Genomic DNA, 20,369 nt, shown 5'->3' on the forward strand with positions numbered 1-20,369 from the left:
GGAGGAAGATTTAAGGAGGAGCTGAGGGACACCTTTTCCACACAGTGGCTAGTGAGTATATGGAGCAAGCTGCCAGAAGTAGCTGAGACAAGTACAATGGTATCATTGAAGAAGCACTTGAATACGTACATGCAGGGTTGGGGTGTAGAGGGATATGGGCTGAACACAGGAAATTGGGACTAGATGGGTGGGCACCCTTATCAGGAAGGACTCGTTGGACTGAAGGACCACTATTCCTACTCTATTGCACAATGACTATTAGTTTCCATCCATTCAACACAACAGCTCCAGTTAATTAAGGTATGCTAATGAGGGCATGTTAATATTCTGCTCATAGGATTCATCACTGTGGATTCAGAAGCACATGAAATCCACTGTGAAGCAAACCAAGCAAATTAAGTACAATTTTGGGAAGAGATTATGGAAGGGAGAGGGTGGCTCAGATTGTTGAAGGTATGTGGCGCAGGAGAGACAACCAGGGAGTGGAATAGATCAGACCCTGCGCAAAGCTGGACAGTGATCCAAAAATCCAAGATACGATCTTGGAGAATGCCTTTTACGCCACAAGATGTTACTGCTCATATCCAGCCTTCTTCATTTTCTGGCATGTCAGAAGCAGGAAGGACCTGGAAAGACACGTCAATCTTTTCTTTACAGTTGAGCTTTCATTCAAATTGAATATTTTGTGTGGGAAAACATGACTCTACATAATGAACTTCAGAAGAAGCAAAATTAAACATGGTGACCACAGCCAAGACATTTTAATTATTGTTTCTGTAAACAGTAATATCTTGGAGCTTAGGAAAACAGAATCAAATTCATATGAACAGTGCCCATCACCACATACATGCCAAGGGAAGTTAAAATCTGTCAACTGCAATCTCCAGCCAAAAGAGATTAAAGATGACACTTTCTGAGTTTACCAACCACATTAGCAGGCATTTGGTAAACATTAAGGGAGTCCTTTGTTGACTTGGCATCTAATAGGGAAAACAAATGTTTGTCCATCAGTGAAGCACAACATTGACCGTGTCTAGGCTGTTTTGTACACTCGAAAAACTCGACCAGCCGCATGCCAGTGAGTTGCCCATCCAGCAGCAACAAGATTTCTCCATCAGGAGTGCATGGGATGACACAATTTCTGTGTGGAATGCTCCTTTTGGAGCACTACAGGGAAACCTGGGACACATTACTCTGCAAAGTGTCATCACTGGGAGTTCCCAGGATACCAGTGGTCTTGGCAGCACTAAACTGGATGGGGATGGCTGCCAGGCAAGTGGAATGCTTAGTCACATCTTTGACCACTGCCTGCATTAAATCCAACTGTGCACCCCATCCTCACACACTCTCTCCAACCAGTCTGATGCCCACAACTCTGAAATCTGTAATGTCCCAAACCAGTTTCCCTCCTAAACTGTGCTGATCACCTGGCCTTCAATCCCAACTCCCACTAACCTTCACATCTGGAGTATTCCCAGCGCAATATTTCAGCAAGAATACTATAAGGCCACAGTGAATTTGCTCCCCGTCAGCCCCCTTGCCCGTCCCACCACAAACCAAGCACTGGTCGAGTACGATCAGTGGTGATGGGAGAAGCCAGCTGCAACTGGATGCTTAGTGCTCCAGATTCCAGCATCTGCAATCTCTTGTTTTCCATTCAAATGTAAGAATGTACATCAAGGTGCGCCAGAGAGGCCTCAGCTGCAACCAAACTTTGAGGTGGTCTTTGCAATACTGCATCTAGACCTTCCTCGTACAGTGCTTTGTGTAATTCACACTGATGCACGTAAAGTTTAGACAAGATGCAGTAACTAATTATCTATTTACATTTTAGCCGGCCAGCTGCTTGTTAACAAAGCTTCCCAATTTCTTTTTTTCAAGAGCCAATTTTATTTCACTACCATTTCACTTTTAGATTTTGGCAGTTATAAATGATTACTGAAGGTTGGCAAACTACAAACGCATGATCAATCCAAGTGTCCAAAGATTTTCATGCCAGCCATCACACTCCAAACTTTACTGTGTAAAACAGCACATCTCAATGAGCATGCTTGAACTTGTACAAAAATTGCAAACTAAAGCCAGGCATTCATGAGAGACTTTTTTTCTGACCCTGAGGCATCTGGTCTGTCCCTCCAGGGGAGAATAGAAGAACATTAAGAAGTCGGAGCAGATGTAGGCCATTCAAGCCCTTCATGTGTCTCCAGCCATTCATGGTTGAGCTGCCCCAGGCCTCAATTCTTCTTCCCCATGGCTCTCTTATCGCCTGATCTTTCAAAGCTTTATTTGGTTCCTCTTTGAATAAAGCCCCATTGATCTAGTCTTCATAGTCCCCCAGGGTACAGAATTCCAGAGATTCACCACCCTCACAAGAGGAAAAATAAAACCATTCAGAAAAATTCGCCTATAATACTTTTTTTAAAAAAATAACTTGCCTACCTGAAATACATAGGCAATGGCCTCCAAAGTTTTAACTGGATTTTAATTTAAAAAATGCAACCAAAATTAACTCCAAGTCAGCAATGCCACATCAGATCTATTGGTAATTGGCTACTCTATGATTGCTCTGACAGAGGCTAGTTTTCTCTTATTTTGGATAAACTGAAGCAATCACTGTGGAACATAATATTATTGATTAAAGAGAGCAAAGACCTGCCACAAAATATTGATCTAGTTTGAATTATTTCATTGTTCTGAAGGTGAAAAAGACCTTCATTCCTTTAAAGAAAGGGATGTTGGTATAGGTGTATTAAGCCAATGTATATGTTAAATTGTCAGTGAGCGGTAGAACCTTGGAGAGTTTATAGGAATGTGGGAAACAATGAAATTGGATAGGGTAGGGTTAATGTAAATGTGTGGCTGATGGTTGGCACAGATTTGGTGTGCTGCAGAACCTGTTTCCATGACTCCACCTATGGCTCTTTAGTAAAACCTAGAAGAAAAGCCATTTAGATGTCAGCATTTTCCATTCATCTTTAGAGTCTAGTTTTGTGGTCAGAGCCCTCATTATTCCTTGGTATCCTCTAGTTCATATAATTCATAAATTGGCATTCAGTGGAATTAGATACAAATAGACTAAGGAAGGGGAGATGAATGTACTGTAAGGTTAACAGCCTATCAAACTGCTTAGAATGCTACCACTGATGCAAAGCTAACTCCAAACCGATGCAAAGAAGCTGAAGCTGATATTGAAAAGATGAAGACAATGTTATCAGAGCTAACACAACGCCTTGGTGAACTAAGAATTACATTCTATCTCTGCTATTAATACCAGTGAATTAAAATAATTTTGCAATTTCAAGTTACAGATAACCAAAAACATCTAGTTTTCTAGCAAATTCATGAAATTAGAAAGGATATTCTCTCCTCCCACCCTCCGCCAATATACTACCCTAGACAATGAAGAAAACTTTATTTGAAACCATTAAGTGAAGCATTTACTTTGGAAGTGAAAAACAAGGCTGCATTATTCTTCATCAAGGTCATTTTTGACAATCTCCAGGGAAGACTGCAGCAAAAAAAAAAGGCCAGTTTCAGATAACTTGCTATTTACACAGAATTACTGGATATTGGAAATCTTCTCAAAACAAATCTATTATGGATTTAACTCTGACAGCAACTATGCTGAGTAAACTGACATACGAGTGATTCTGGTACAAATATACATCGTATTTTATGAGATTCATTCAATAGAAGATGAGGGTTGGGCAACTAAATAGACAGCACTGGAGAGAAATAAATCCATTTTGACATGTGTTGTCTATCTTTAGGTAACTTAAGATATAATTGTCTGAGTTGTCTGTCCAGCTAGGTTGCAAAGACTAAGGAGATTTTAGATGTCGTCACACAACCTGAAAATCTAATGGATGGTGAATCGCTGAATTTAGGGAAATTACTTGAACAGCTCCATTGCAGGAGGGCTAGAGAACACTTAATAAGAGCTGAAAATACTAGTAACAGTTGGCAGAACAAGCTAGACCTATGGAGATGGAAACAGAGTCAATGTTTCAGGTTGACGACTTTACAACCGAACTGCTTTTGGGCCTTAGTATATAGATGGTCTTCCTCCAGAATATCTGGTAAATCTGATAGAATCAAACAACTTGCACAGTGCAGTTAAGGCATAATTGATTTTTTTTAAAACGCACTTTGACTCCTGGGGAATGATTTTTGCCTTTACTACTTAAGTCTTAAGCATTACTACCAAAGTCTTAAGCAAGTCTTTAAACTCTAGAGACTGTTGTGCGTGAAAATCCCAGGAGATCAGCAGTTTCTGAAATACTCAAACCACCCCATCTGGCACCAACAATTATTCAACTGTCAAAGTCATTTAGATCACATTTCTTCTCCATTCTGATGTTTGGTCTGAGCAACCAAACTTCTTGACCACGTCTGCATGCTTTTATGCATTGAATTACTGCAACATGATTGGCTGATTAGATATTGGCATTAACGAGATGTACAAATGTACCTAATAAAGTGGCCACTGAGTGTGTTTTCTACAGTGTCATCAGGATGGAGACCAAAGTCTATTTCTCAAGTCGTAGATGAAACCACTAGAAACTAGGGCTATGCCGTCCTAAGTCAAGCAAACCCATTGCAATACCTAATAGTAGTATCTGAAACTGATCATGCTAAAGATGAAGGGTCTAACAAAATCCTAAATGTGAGACAGGTACAGAAGTAAGTGCAATGCCACAACACAGAGCAGGCCAGTACAATCAGAGTGACATCATATATCATTCACTTACTTAATTTCACTACAGCTAAAATCTGTATTGTACATGGCAGGGCACTGGGCAACCGGCCAGAATTTCAGGTACAGGGGGTGAGGGGAATAGGAAAATGATTAATTTCACAGCAGCTGCTAAACTATGCATACTGGATACACAAATGTTATAGTTCAAATCTACATTTCAGAGGAACAGTTCCTCTAAAAAGTCAATCATTTGCTTTGCAAGACAAAGATAACATCAGAATAATTTATGACTGCATCAAAGATCAAAGTTGTCTTTGTTTTAAAATAAATTTTAGAACTTCATGCAGGATACCCAAGTCAGATAAACCCTACATATACTGCATTAGCTATTTGTAGTGGTTTTACTGGAATGAGATCTTGCAACCATGCCATAAAACTTAAAAACTCATGCATTCTGAGATATAAATAAAATGGCAGCTAAAGGAAATTTTGCTTGAAGATACATGTATGCATGGGACAATTAATTCCGAAACCAAGACAGTGGCAGGTAAAATAATTTTGCAGGTGAATATATTTCCATTGACTGTTGGCAAACTTAAAAAACTTCAACTTCGAACTAATTTCAAATAACCCCTTAAATACTCAGTTCCGTAGCAGTAAGCATGCAGCAAGAGCTAAAGTTAAAATAATTCAGAATGAATGCTTGCATTTAATGCACTTTAAAAAATATATTAGAAATCTCCACTACATACAGTAATGTTGTCCAGCATTTAAGATTTCTTTAATGAGCAACTTCAGTATTTACAGAAGAATGCAAAGCCTTAAGGTGTTATGTACACATTTATTACTAAAAAAATGAGAGCTGTTAACAGAACTTTAGTAAACAATTGCAACAGCTACCAAGTACAAAAAAAATGGCAAAAATGATGGCTGTCAGTGCTAACCCTGTATGAAATTCCATTTTGAACTAGAACTGTGAAAGTCACTGTTAAAGGACAGGATTAAGAAAATGAAGCAAACACCAAAATAATGTGGTCCTGTAGAGTCATATTAGTGAATAAATAAATACACAATGCTGTAAATATAAAATTTGAGATTTTAATACATTACGAGTTAAAATATTCAGAATATGCTAATCAAGAAAGATGCTAATACTAGCCATATTGCAGGATCTGCCTCAGGGCTTTTACTTTATTCTTAATCTTTTTACAGAAGAAATCATCACTGAATAACACTCATTCATAGTCACTGGCCAGAAAGAAATAAAGAAACAATGACTGGCATTTCAGTAGCACTCCTCATAACCTCAGCAAAGCTGAAAGTAGTTCACAACCAGCAAAATGCATGCATAAACAGCAATATTACCATATTAATCTCTCTTTGGTGGGGTTGACTTGGAGATGAATATTGGTTAGCATACTAGGGACACATTTCAAAATGGCACCTTGTTACTTCTAAATCTATCTGAATCAAGGATTCAGTTAAGTGTGATCCAAAGCAAATCCAAAACATCAATGATAGGGCAGAACTCTTTCTGTATATGCTACTCTCAGTTTATCTAATGTGCACTAGTGGCTGCACTGGGACAGAACCCCACAATCCTCTGGATCAATGGCAACATAAAATACTCATCCAGGTAACTTTGTAAATGTGAAGAGAGAGTTCTACCTGCCACACAACTTTTAGGTGACTATTTCCCCCTGAATTTCTCTCTAACTGTTTTCTTTGTATCTTGCTCTGCCGACCAGAAATTAAACTCTGGCTGACCTCATAATCTATTTGCACAATTCTTCACAGTGAGTACCTGAGAGGTGGTCTCAAAGGAACAGACCAGGTTATCAGTTACACATCGGCAAGCTACTGATTACCTGCAGTACCTCAGCAAGTCAACTTGTGTTTCCTGAAAGGTTCACATACAAACACTGGCTTATGGGGGAGCTGCTTGAAGTTCACCTTTATTTGCTCTCTCCGCAACGTCAACCATCCTGCATGGCAACGCTGGAGGTCCTGGGAAGGGATGATTGGAATGTTAATAGTCTTTATTCTCCAGTTGTCAGCACTTGAGGGAAATTTCTCACTCATTGTACAATGAATTTATAGTCTTTACCCTGGCTACAGAAAAAGTCAGTCAACATCAGGTAGACCTTTCCTTGTGGCATCTATTATTGTCCAAGAAATAAAATTAAGTGTTAAAACTGGAAAGCTAACAGATGGAAGAAATGCTGCACACTCCAGCAAAACACTTGAGGGTTGGCAGATATATTGCTGATGTTTTGTGTACTTTCTGTTTCTCTGGTTTGTTGAATGGTTCCAATTGTACTTACTTTGATCCATAAATGGGTGAAGACAAGAATTTTTTATTGATGGCTTACAACTACATATAGGATTGGTAAGTTAAAAACCAATACTGTCAAATACACAATATGGTAACACATTCAAGTTCAAGTTTACTTGTCATTCAACCATACATGGATACCCATGAATATAGCCAAACGAAACGGAGTTACTCCGGGACCAAGGTGCAACACGCAGCACCAACAGTCCTAAACAAAACAAGGCACATACGAGATAGCAGTAAAATTCTCCCTCACCCCTGTCCTTAACCCTAACCTGACCCCCAATTCCCCATGCTGTCCCCAAACCATCCTGATAAAAGTAAACATACAACTAAGTCTGAGCCAAGACATCTGCTTAATATGTAATCCAAGTCCCTGAGTCCATGAATGTTACAGCAGCCTGCAGTCGAACTCAATACAGCTTGTCTTCTGCCGAGTGAACACAGGGGGCAGCACTGACTCCAGCACGGATGCTGCGCCACACCACCTCCAGTACTCCGGTGGAGCACCTGACTCCGACACCTCCCTCTTGCAGCTTGAGGCCTAGTCCTATGACCAAGGCCACCCAGCTCCCCTGCCCCTGCCCAAGAAACCAATTTTTTTTTTTGCATAGAATACAATCCTATTGATTTCAACTGAAAAGAACTTTCAAAACTCAGTACAATGTGCAGCCATTACCATATTGTATATTTACAAATAAGGATAATTTTTTCCCTTATCTTTCACCAGAGGCTGACTTTGTACGTGGGAAAAGATAAACAAATATCATGGCAAACAGCCTATAATACAAAATATATGTGAGGTAAGATTTAAGAACTTCAATTGCACAGAAAATTAATTCCATTAATATTAAATTTCCACACATTTAGATGTGTTTGATTAGACATTGAACACGGGCAAACCTATGGTAAACAGAGTCCAATATGAAAAAAATGTGAGGTTATGGACTTTGGAAAAGGGAACGTATATTAGAATTGTTGAAAACAGGGATATTTAGAGGATTAAGGGATTTGTGTATCCATGGACACAAATCACTAAGAGCTAGTGCACTGGTACATAAAGTAATCAAAAAGACTAATGGAATGTCGCCCTTTATCTCAAGGGGTTTGGAATATAAAACCAATGAAACATACTCAGATACCTTTGAAGTAGCATGGTTGGTTTGGACCTGGGACTTTGAATTGTATGCCTTGACACTGGAAAAAGATATACCACAAAATAATTCACACACAAAGGAGCTGGAAGAACTCAGCTCAGGCAGCAACTATGGAGAGAAATGATCAGTCAACGTTTCGGGTCGAGACTAGATTTGAGTTGGGGTGCACAGTAGCACAGTGATTAGTGTAATGCTATTACAGTGCCAGCAACTGGGTTCACTTCTGCCGTTGTCTGTAAGGAGCTTGTACGTTCTGCTCATGACTGCATGGGTTTCCTCCGCATGTCCAGTTTCCTCCCACATTCCAGATGTAGGGGTTAGTAGGTTAATTGGTTACATGGGTGTAATTGGGCAGTGTGGGCTCATTGGGCCGGAAGACCTATAGGTGCAGAATTAGTCTATTTGGCCTTTCGAGTCTGCTCTGCCATCCAATCATACCTCATTTTTTACCCCTATCAACCCCATTTTCCTGCCTTCTCCCCATGCCCTTTGATGCCCTCCTAATTAAGGACCTATTAAGCTCCACTTTAAATATATCCGATGACTTGTAAATTCCACAGATTCACCACCCTCTGGTAAAGAAATTCCTCCTTCATCTCTGTTCTAAATGGACATCTTTCTATTCTGAGGCTGCGCCCTCTGATCATAGACTCTCCCACTATTGGAAACATCCCTCCCACGTCCATTCTATCCAAGCTAAGGCTCTCCTTCGGTCTGGGTCGACTATGGATATTGCGCCCTAGCTGTTTACATTATATGCACGCCAGTATGCAAGCCAAAAGCAGTATGATATGGAGGGCAAACTGTGGCCCATGCAGCAGGCTCCCCCTCTCCACACAGCTGATGAATCCAAAGGAACGGCAGAGACCGATACAGTTTGGCACCAGCAGCATTGGAGGAGTTGCCAGTCAGCATTGAACTCAACAAGCGCCTTACGCACTTCTGCTCCGGATTTTTCCTCAGGGTTTACTCCCGGAGCTTGCCCATGAGTGGGTACAGCCACAAGGTACCAGAGGTCTGAGATCAGGGTTTTTCTTCTCTTAGACGAGCCCCATCTGCCTGAAGCAACTGGTTTTAAGGAGCCAGTAACCCGCCTTTGTCCCTTCTCTTGTTAGTAGAAATGGTTCCACCAGGCTTAGTAGCTAAGCCACACGTGAAATTGCCAGCAGCTCCAGAGGTTGTCAGAGGCTGTCTGAGACACACACCATTGGGAGCCACTACCTTCCCCAGCTATGGCAACCTTACGGAACCACTCCATTCAGACCTTGGGATATATTTGATAGAAGACTATGTGTGTTCTTTAATGTTATGGCTGTTAATGTTTGTACACATTCACCCATAACTCATGTTATTAGGGTCTTATGGGGTCAGATATCGATTTCTATGCCTCCGATAACCTCTTTGTACTTGAACTTGCATTGATGGTATTTACCTTAATTGCTACAATTTCCTGGGTAAAAAATAATGGATAAATAAGGTAAGGCAATGGTAAGATTGGCATCTGTCCTGAAAGGATGTTCTGTGCCCACCAGTCTTCTCCACGTCCACTCTATCCTTTCAACCATGCTGTACTTTAAAATAAAAATAGTCCAGATGAAGCACCACTTGGCACCCCAGTGAGTGCTTTGCTTGGATCTGCCATTTGTAATGCTCAGTATTGCCGGAGCATACAGCATCAGGAGGGGAGTCCTGCCCTCTGTGTGCTGTGCTTGTATAAAACAGTGAAAAAAAAAGCAAGCGGGGCCATGATAGAATCTGGGGCGGGGGGGGGGGGGGTCAGGCTGAGATACGAGGGAGAGTAAATCAGGCAGGTGGAATTGCCAGTGGATTTGTTAAGGTGATGGATATGAATTGTCCTGTGACAGATCATCAGTTTTCCTACATGCATGTTAATATTTCTGGAGCCAAGTACTTCTTTAAGGGGAACCTGTAAGAGGCAGAAACAGGAACCCTAGTGCAATACAACACCATACACTGCAGCTTCAAACATCATACAACAACCAGCATATTATGAAGATCAAAGACTTTGGGTGTGCAAATCTGGAACAAGAAGCATAACACTAGATGAACTCAGCATGTGAGGCAGCATCTGTGGTCAAGACCCTACATCAGGGTCAGAATCAGCCTATCATTCGGGTTGCCCTCAAGGCAAACATTAAGATTTGCAACATCAACACTAATTTCTGGGAAACTATTATCCAAGTACATCGTAGATTGACCAGTGCTACAGCAAATATCTTGGTGGTCTAGAACCACATCATGTCAACGGAAACAGGAAAAGGGAATGGAGATAGCAGTGTCAACATTTTGTGGACCAAATTGTTAACCTGGGTTCACCCTTCCCACTGGAAATACGATGTCCAAACACGAAGGTTTTACAATCCTTGCCTACGGACTTCAGAGAACAAATCAAGCATTCCTTGAAAGAACATAGAACAGAGAATAGTACAGCACAGTACAGGCCCTTCGGCCCACAATGTTGTGCCAACCCTCAAACCCTGCCTCCCATATAACCCCCCACCTTAAATTCCTCCATATACCTGTCTAGTAGTCTCTTAAACTTCACTAGTGTATCTGCCTCCACCACTGACTCAGGCAGTGCATTCCACGCACCAACCACTCTCTGAGTAAAAAACCTTCCTCTAATATTTCCCTTGAACTTCCCACCCCTTACCTTGAAGCTATGTCCTCTTGTATTGAGCAGTGGTGCCCTGGGGAAGAGACGCTGGCTATCCACTCTATCTATTCCTCTTATTATCTTGTACACCTCTATCATGACTCCTCTCATCCTCCTTCTCTCCAAAGAGTAAAGCCCCAGCTCCCTTAATCTCTGATCATAATGCATACTCTCTAAACCAGGCAGCATCCTGGTAAATCTCCTCTGTACCCTTTCCAATGCTTCCACATTCCTCCTATAGTGAGGTGACCAGAACTGGACACAGTACTCCAAGTGTGGCCTAACCAGAGTTTTATAGAGCTGCATCATTACATCACAACTCTTAAACTCTATCCCTCGACTTATGAAAGCTAACTCCCCATAAGCTTTCTTAACTACCCTATCCACCTGTGAGGCAACTTTCAGGGATCTGTGAACATGTACCCCGAGATCCCTCTGCTCCTCCACACTACCAAGTATCCTGTTATTTACTTTGTACTCTGCCTTGGAGTTTGTCCTTCCAAAGTGTACCACCTCACACTTCTCCGGGTTGAACTCCATCTGCCACTTCTCAGCCCACTTCTGCATCCTATCAATGTCTCTCTGCAATCCTCGACAATCCTCTACACTATCTACAACACCACCAACTTTTGTGTCATCTGCAAACTTGCCAATCCACCCTTCTACCCCCACATCCAGGTCGTTAATAAAAATCAGGAAAAGTAGAGGTCCCAGAACAGATCCTTGTGGGACACCACTAGTTACAATCCTCCAATCTGAATGTACTCCCTCCACCACCACCCTCTGCCTTCTGCAGGCAAGCCAATTCTGAATCCACCTGGCCAAACTTCCCTGGATCCCTTCTAACTTTCTGAATAAGCCTACCGTGTGGAACCTTGTCAAATGCAAGCACCTTCAGTCTCTTTAGTCTGCCTTTGTTTGATATTTGCATACAATGATTTGACCTGTTGAATCTTCAAATGTTTAAATCTCAGAATAAGTATTTTCAATTGTTTTTATGACATAAAACACACTTTTGGAAAATTATTGTCATCAGTAATGAAACAGGCTTATACCAAGTAGATAGACTCTTGTAAAACCATTTGGCCCTCATAAGGAACCAAGCGTTCATATTTAGAGACTTGTCTCATTGAAATTTAGCTTTACAATAACGAAACAGTTTTTTATTTCCCTCTGAGTAAGAAGAATTGTTTCTCCCTTACGCATGAGAAATTTCTGGAAGTATTGCAGTAGTTTTATTTAGGAACATGCAACACTTTGTAAAGAAAGTGGAGCTGTGCCAGTGTCGCAATGCAGATTCAAATAGTCCTTCACAAACCAGTGATTGAGTGGGATCATTTTAATCTGCTATACCAGTTATAACTAAACTATTCATTGAGAACTGCCCCAGCCGCCCCAGCATTGAACAAAAGGCTAACAACCCAGTCGTGTCCAAGGACGCAAACCAATACATGTCTTTTCCCAGCTATTCCTTGCCAATGTTAAAGTAGAATTGACAACTGGAAATGGAGAGAGTTGAGTGAGTAAGAGAGGGAAAGGAGGAGAGTAACAAAGGCGGGCGAATAACCCCAGTAACTGAATATTTAAAGTCTCTGCAAATTCATTAGTTTTCCAACTTCCAGTAATTCAATTAAGCGCACGTGACCCGTCATTATTGTTAAGAGAAGAGTTGGACCGCTTTGAGTTGTTAGATTTCTTTCGCGGCGTGCCATAGCAACATTCTTTCTACCGGATAATAGTGTATAAAATTGTTCCTTTGTGGGAAGGTGAACGTGAATAGCGCGAGAGACCCGGCAGCATGGAATATAAACCCACAAGCATTCGGCTGAAGCCCGGAACTCCTGTCAGACTGGCTGCATCTATGCGGAGTATCGGAGGCCGGCAGCAACAATGACACAATACTGTATACCTCACAGTGCTGGAACACCACTGAACCAAAACAGCGCAGTAATGCTAGACACTGTCAATTATTACTGTTTTGGATTACTGACGAAAATTTTGTCAATAAGGCGATTCATTTAAGAAATAAGGTACTTTAATTCCTCGTTTATAGTCTGACATCTAGTTTGAAAACTTTCACCGTTGTGTTTATATCCCATTATCGCCTGGCATGCTCCAACCAAGAAGCATCTCCGCTTCCGGACGCGATGAATTTCAGAATTTCACAATCATTTAACATTATGATTTTCCCGAAAATCATTCTATTGCTAACCTCCAGATTTCCCCGCCTCCGCTTCTGGACTCAACCACTCCCTCCTTCCTCAACACACTCTTTAAAATCTGCTTTAAATTGCCTTTAAAAACTACCCCTTGTAACATTTTTTGATGATCTTTCCTAATTTTAAGATTTTGCTACAGCTTGTCTTAGGACTGGCGTGGGACTTCCATACAATAAACTCGTATTGTAAATGCAAATTGTAGCTTGGTAGCTGCGGCAGTTTTAGTGATTGGAGTGAATTGAACAAAGGCGGACTGGTTCCCACACCCAGACGGCAGTAGCGCATCCCATGGGAATTTAACTGCCTGGGACTGGATTCTTCGTTGTCCGACCCCAAAGTTAGTTTGAGTCATTGAACTGGTGTGCGGAGGCAGTGTCTACTGCCCCAACCAAACATGCAGAGAATTTTCTTCTCCAACCCCCGGCAGGAAGTTTGACCTCTTGCCCTTGCCTGTCCTGCTTTTAAAACCATTGGGGGATCGGGGCCTGGGAAACTGGGTCATTTGTGTTGCCTCTTGGATCGACTACCATTGCTCCCTCAGGGAGACACGAGAGACTGCGGATGCTATGATCTGGTGCGAAAATAAATGTGGGGTCTTGACTCCAAGCGTCAATAATTACTTTCCCCTCCACATATGCTGCTCGGCCCATTCAGCTCCTGCAGCAGTGCGTGTGTAATTCCCTAGAAAAGGGCGGTTGGGAGGAACAAACATCAAGCAATAGGCTCCTCTCCCTCTGCTCAGGCCCCTCATCGCCAGCTGCTTCTGAAAACCTCCAAGTTGGAGACACCCCTGCTCCTTTATCAAACAAAATGTGGCTGCTTGAGATTGCAGCAGATGTTATATATTTAATTTCAAAAACAAATTTACCTCATAATAAAAAAATCCCTGTGACCACGTGAACTTCCTCCAAGTGCTCCAGTTTTCTCCCACATCCCAAAAATTTGCAGGTTAGTAGGTTAGTTGGTCACACAGGAGTAAATGGATGGCACGGTCTCATTGGACCTGAAGGGTCTGTTTCTGTGATGTGTCTCGAAATACATTTTAAAACAAATAAATAAATACAAAAGAATAAGCAGTCAAGTTCTTTACATCCTTCGTGTCATTTGGTCAACACGTTAGGTGGTGCCAACACCATTACCACTCATGTGGCTCCCTCGCGTGATACACCACCCTTCAATTGTTTGAGGTGCTTCCCCACCAGACTCAACAACTTAATGTCCAGTAGTAGACAGGCCCTTCCCCACAGAGCCTTTGCAGCACTGCTGAATTTTGTCATCCAGAACTGCAGGGACGTGTTGGTGAGATTGGAAACGTATCCAAACCATACACTTGAGGATTAGAGCTGATCCTACGTGATAGACTCTGAAGATCTGCCCCCTGCCCCCTGTAGGTAGTATTTATTTCTGCATTTGTTTCTTTGTTTATTTGGATACTATGGGAACTACCCTGCACTGGAAAGGTCATTGTTCCTTGAAGAGCAGGGAACTTTCAATCAACCCTGGATTAGAATTGTAGGTTAAATGCCCGTTAAAGAGCAAGATCAAAAGCTTAATCCTGCTGTTGATATTTTTTTTAAAAAAATCAGTATACTTAGAAGATTTTTTTAGCACATAGCTGCATTTCAGAGAAAGCTACACAACGCCATGAGGGAGAAAGGAATGGAAAGATAAACTGCCAGGTTTGAAAAAGGTAGAGAAGAAGGTTTATGTGGCAAGAACATGGACCAACTGGGAAAAATTATTCTCTGCTGTAAATGTACTGAAACCCTAAGTACAATACTTCTCCTTTCCTGAATGATAATTCTTTTTAACAATTCCATGCTTTCTGGACACTCATCACTAAATATATGGGCCAGTCATCATAGACTGATTGAAAATGAGTTCATTGAAGGCAATTTCTTCCCATGTGCCAGTTACAGCTGAGAATGATAAGCACTTCAGGCACTATCCAGCAAGAATTAAAGACACTGTTAGACCCACTGCATCATAAAGGGGAAGCTGTATACATTTAATGCCAATCGAGAGTCTTTTTCTGTCTCCCCTCACTAAGACCAACAAACTCATAACCAACCAAGTGACTCACTATTATATTAATTGCAAAATTCAGCTCATGTTAAAATGTTTTCTTTAAATCACTCATTAAAACAAACAGCTTGTCTCAGTTTGTCAGTTTCCTTCACATAAGGCAGTCACAGCTAAGAGGTATAATTTTATGCACCATCAAAAAGGCATTTTTTGAAAGAAAGAAATTTTGAAAAGGATTTGTGAAATACAGTAAGTGCAAACAGTGAAATTTGCCTCCTATTTTTGATGATTTCACAGCTGATTAAAATAAATGGCTGCTGGATCATTACTGTTAAAGCCACCTCCCCCCCCCAACACACACAGTGAATGATGAGGGAAAAAGCCCTCATTCCAAACAAATCTGATAATTACATGACTTGGCAGAAAAGACCAAGTTATATCTGTCATTTGGCATAGCTACAAACTGCACTGACTGACAAGCCTGTCTGACTGGCTTGCAAACAAGTAGAAGGCAAGTAGAAATCTGAGTCTAGTTACAATATCACCGAACGGTGAAAAACCAGAATTAGTCACAGAACTACGTATATGTAGGTGTACACATCTACAGTATGTGATTGAGTGGGCAAAGAAATATATAATAAGTGCACGATACCTCCACATAATCTTTAAATTTGGCAACTGTCCAAAAATATGATTTAATTTGGCTCTCATTATCAGTGCCTAATGGGACTGGAATGTGTCGGGCGTGTGAGACTGTTACATATACCACCTGAACATGAGGATAAAGTACAGTCTTAATGAAGAATGCCACAGGCAGAAAATAGAGATGAAGACCAATAAAAGAAAACCATTATAAACAGCAAGACTGGTAATACCTTTGAATATTCTTTTAATGCTAAAATCAACTGAGCTGGTAAAAGAAAATCTTAAATGAGCAATGAGATACCTTTTAGCAATTACTACAATGAGGAGTTTATAAAAACAAACTGGGTGTATCAACAAGAAGCTTACTTAAGTATATAAAATTATGAGGGACAGACAGGGAAGATAGTCAGGTCCTTTAAAGTTTTTTCCCTCTGGTATCAGACATTTCCACCTGAGATAAAGGTGAGAGACGATTTAAGAGGCATGATTTTTTTTCTAACGTTGAGTGGTAGGTGCCTGGAATACAAAGCCAGGGGATGTAGAAAAAGTAGATATGTTAGCAACATTTCAGAGGCATTTAGACAGGCATAGTAACAAGTGGGGAAGGGAGGAACACACACCATGTGCAGGTAGATGTACAGTTTAAATCGGTGTCAAAAGGCCCACTACAGTGCTGTACTCTATGTTCTTTGATTGTGTTGTAAAAGTTGGAAGTTTAACAAGGTAGTAGGTAAGTTTTAAGGAATTCACACAGTAAATCAACCATACTTTTTTTGATTGGTTTCCAGGTGTGAACAAACAACCATTTGGGATTGGTGGCATATTTAAACAAAAATAAAACAATGCTCAATTTGCTGAAAAATATAGTTCTCCATCTCCAGTCTTGGGTCACTCTCCAAACTGGATACGGATACCAGTCTGCAGATACTAATGATCATTTCTATGAAATATGCATGAGAAGGAAGTGATATGCATGCCTTTTCATACCGTGGTACACGGCAATGTGGTATTTCCTTGTGTGATTGTAAGCAAACTTCTCTGTGATAGATGGACTAAAGTTTACCACAGAAGGCAGGTGCCAGTTTAATCATGGTTTTTCAAAAAAGTTTTAGACTTTCATGTGTGGAATGTGATTGTCAAAGCAGTTGGCAATCAAATCTCATTAAAACTAATCTTCATAACGCAAATACATGTCTCTTTTTCTCTTCCTTTCAATGTTCTTCTAATGAACAGCTGCCAGCATTCATGCTATCCTGACATCAAGACAACAGGTTACAGATGATACCCTCATTAGAAGAGAGCATGTTGGCTAAAATTGCCACCTCAAACGTTACACCATTTTTAACAGAAGGGTTACTCTGCTGTCTACTCCAGAATCTTTAGTCTAATTCTCTGTGCCTCATTTTAATCTCAGAATGCAAATTTACATTTCCTCTAATCTCTCTCTTCATATTTTCCTAGCATTTCTCCTTCCTAACCCCATGAAAGGTTTTGGGACAGACAGACATTATTTGACTTTTCAATATATTAAATGCATTACAGTCATGTGTCAAATGGTCACTTTAGTCACCATTCAGTGACAGTGGTAGGTTGAAGAATGATGGTTACATATATTGGCATTGTGAGTTTTAAGGAGCTTGGAACAGTTAGAATATTCCGACCAGTGCTCATAACAAGGGTACTCTCTGCAAGTCTGAAAAATCTGGTTTAAAATAGAAGATGATTAGTATATTCTGGACAAGGATCCCACCATGCATCAGAGATTTTAAGCAGACTTGGGTTTACAGTGAACTTATGCATTGAGAATGCAAAACATAGTCCACTGTCCCCACAGAGTTTACCAGAAGGTCAGAAAAAAGGCAATCCACTCACTGTTTCTCACACTTTTCTGAAAGCACTGACTGTTCTGGCCTTGTATTCTGGTAGTGCATTACCAGTGCCATTTTCCAGCATCTCAGCCACTGTATTGTCACACATGTACATCTTGTATTTGGGCAATGCTGGGGGAAAATATGATGGCGGAGTAGGGTCATAGCCTTAGCGGCCTTGAGAGAAGGCCTCACAAACCAACTGCTGTCCAAACTCAGCAATGCGCATGAGAAACTGAATGAAGAAACTTCTTATGTGAGACGCTACCCTCAGATATTTATAATACCTTGGTAATTCACATGATTACCACCAGCATCCTGCTATTAAAAGATTAAAAACTGACAAAACGCCAAGGATATATCTCGACATGATTCAAGTTGTATTCAGTCACTATAACCGCAGGTGGTGTTGTGAATAGCAAACTCTTGTTGGGTTGAATTTTTGTGATGTTAAGTCTATGTTACTGACGTGGAGAAATACTACCTTGTGGCAGTGGTAGAGATGTTTCAACTCTTTCACCATTGCTGGTCATATCTAGCATCTTACAAATGGTTGGTGGACTCAGAAATACAATAAAAAGAATTACAAGTGGTTTTGACTATGGCACAATAAACATAGTATTATCAATAACCTATTAAGATTGTTGTGATTACCATAATTGTGTCTCTTCTGTAACTGGAAATTTGCCTTTGAAGAGAAGCAATTTTCAGTAAAGAGAAATTTGATCACAATGCATGGTGCATAATGTGAAAAGAAAATATAATGTGAAAGGATCCTGACTGCTCTCAAAGCTCAGGATAAAGCAGTTCACTTGATTGGCACCCAATTCCTCTTAAATAATCACTCTCCCCACTGCATACCATCTACAAATTACACTTGTCAAGTCTTCTTCAATTGCACCTCTTCACTACTTCAAAATTCACAGGATAAAGCACATGGAATGTCACCATCTATGCATTCCCTCCAAATTCTCATCATCTTAACTTGGAAATATATTAATATTCCTTCATTGTTTCTGAATCCAGATTAATTTAAGTTTGAGGAAAAAAAGTCAAAAGACAAACCTACAAGCATTTTTCAAATTATTCCCCTCCGGCTCCCTCCACCCCCACCTCCACCTTACCTCTTACCTCTCCTCCTCGCCGGTCTATCATCTCCCCGGTGCCCCTCCTCCTTCCCTTTCTCCCATGGTCCACTCTCCTATCTGATTCCTTCTTCAGCCCTTTACCTTTTCCACCTATTACCTCCTTGCTTCTTACTTAATCAACCCCTCCCCCACCTACCTGGCTTTGCCAATCCCCTTCTATCTTGTACTCCTTCCCCTCCCTCCACCTTCTGATTCTGGATTCTCCCCCTTCCTTTCCAGTCCTCAAGATGGGTCTCGGCCTGAAACATCGATTGTTTATTAATTTCCATTGATGCTGCCTGACCTGCTGAGCTCCCCCAGCACTGTGCATGTGTTGCTAAGAGCTTTAGATTTTCGTCCCTGGTGGACATCAGTAAAGCAGGTAAGCTTTCAAGGACAATCAAATAGATTTGTGGCTACAATTATTGATAGTCTTTTAATTCTCAATTTAATCAATTGCTTGAATTTGTAGTCCCACGCTGCAAACTCATCTTCAGAATCAATTACCTTTCTGCTAGTCCAATAATTTAACTTGCTACCTTACAGAGCTCAGTCGTGCACTGATCTACAAGTCCTTTTTGTTCTCTTAGTCTAAGAGTTCTATTTGTTTCCAAACTCAGTAAAAAAATATACTCACGTAAATATGCTTAAATATGTATCAGTGCAAAAATAGTAAGTGACAAAGTGGGATATTTTAAGATCAGAAAACATACATAAACTGATGAAGCTAGCCATTTCATCCTCCCCAACTGCTATCACTGCTTATGCACCACAAAAGCCGTTTTCTTAAAGAATTATATGCACATGAATAACACCTAATGTGTTTGTATCGTCTGAATGTTAGGGGAAAAAAGCCATTGTTCAATCTTGGATTACAGACAGATGGATTAAAGCACCTGGCAATCATCCCAATATGCCCCAACAATACAGCCAACATTGTCCACTTCAATGTCAATATAAATACTCCATTTGAATCAGAGTCCCAGGCTGAGTTTAAACTCAGGATTTCTTTCACAATCATCTCTATCTTTCCAGCTGCCAACATCAACACAGATCTTATTACTTTAGATTGGCATGTGGAGGTTTAGATCTGACAATTGAAAGCAGCACTCAGCTCCTGAGAGAGGGAAAAAAAAATCATGTTCTGGCCCAGCATACAGTTCCTTAGAAATGCACACAGAACTGAAGCTTATGCACAGCAGGAAGCACAAAAGAAAGAGTCCGTGTGTGCCCAAAAACAAGCTTTCAAAATCAGCAATGTGAAGAAAGGGAAGAGGTTCGATACAGCAGTGTGGAGGGACTTGGTGCCCACAGAAAGGTGGTTAAGAAGGCACACAGGATAAAGGCTATATAATTGGTTGAGGCGTAGGTAGAAGCAGGAAAGTTATACTAAATTCCTATGTGCAGTTCTGGTCAGCACATTACAGGAAGAACGTGAAAGGAGAATAGAGAGAGAGGGAGAAAGAGCATAGATGTTGCTCTGAAGTGAGATTGACAAGGCTGGAGTTGTTGGAGAATCAGAGGACAGATTTATTCAAAGTGCACTAAATTATGAGGGGCCTTAGATAAAGTGAAGGCCCAATTTCACTCAGAGCTAGGGGACATGGGTGCAGTTCT

General features: G+C 40.8%; 1 protein-coding gene across 1 annotated transcript in view; it reads right to left on the reverse strand.

Moving 5' to 3' along the window:
• Nucleotides 1-20,369, reverse strand: part of rnd2 (Rho family GTPase 2) — a 71,283-nt gene that overhangs the window by 23,559 nt on the left and 27,355 nt on the right. The window lies entirely within an intron of this gene.

The sequence above is a fragment of the Mobula birostris genome, chromosome X, assembly GCF_030028105.1.
Source record: "Mobula birostris isolate sMobBir1 chromosome X, sMobBir1.hap1, whole genome shotgun sequence".
In the NCBI taxonomy this organism is placed as follows: Eukaryota; Metazoa; Chordata; class Chondrichthyes; order Myliobatiformes; family Myliobatidae; genus Mobula; species Mobula birostris.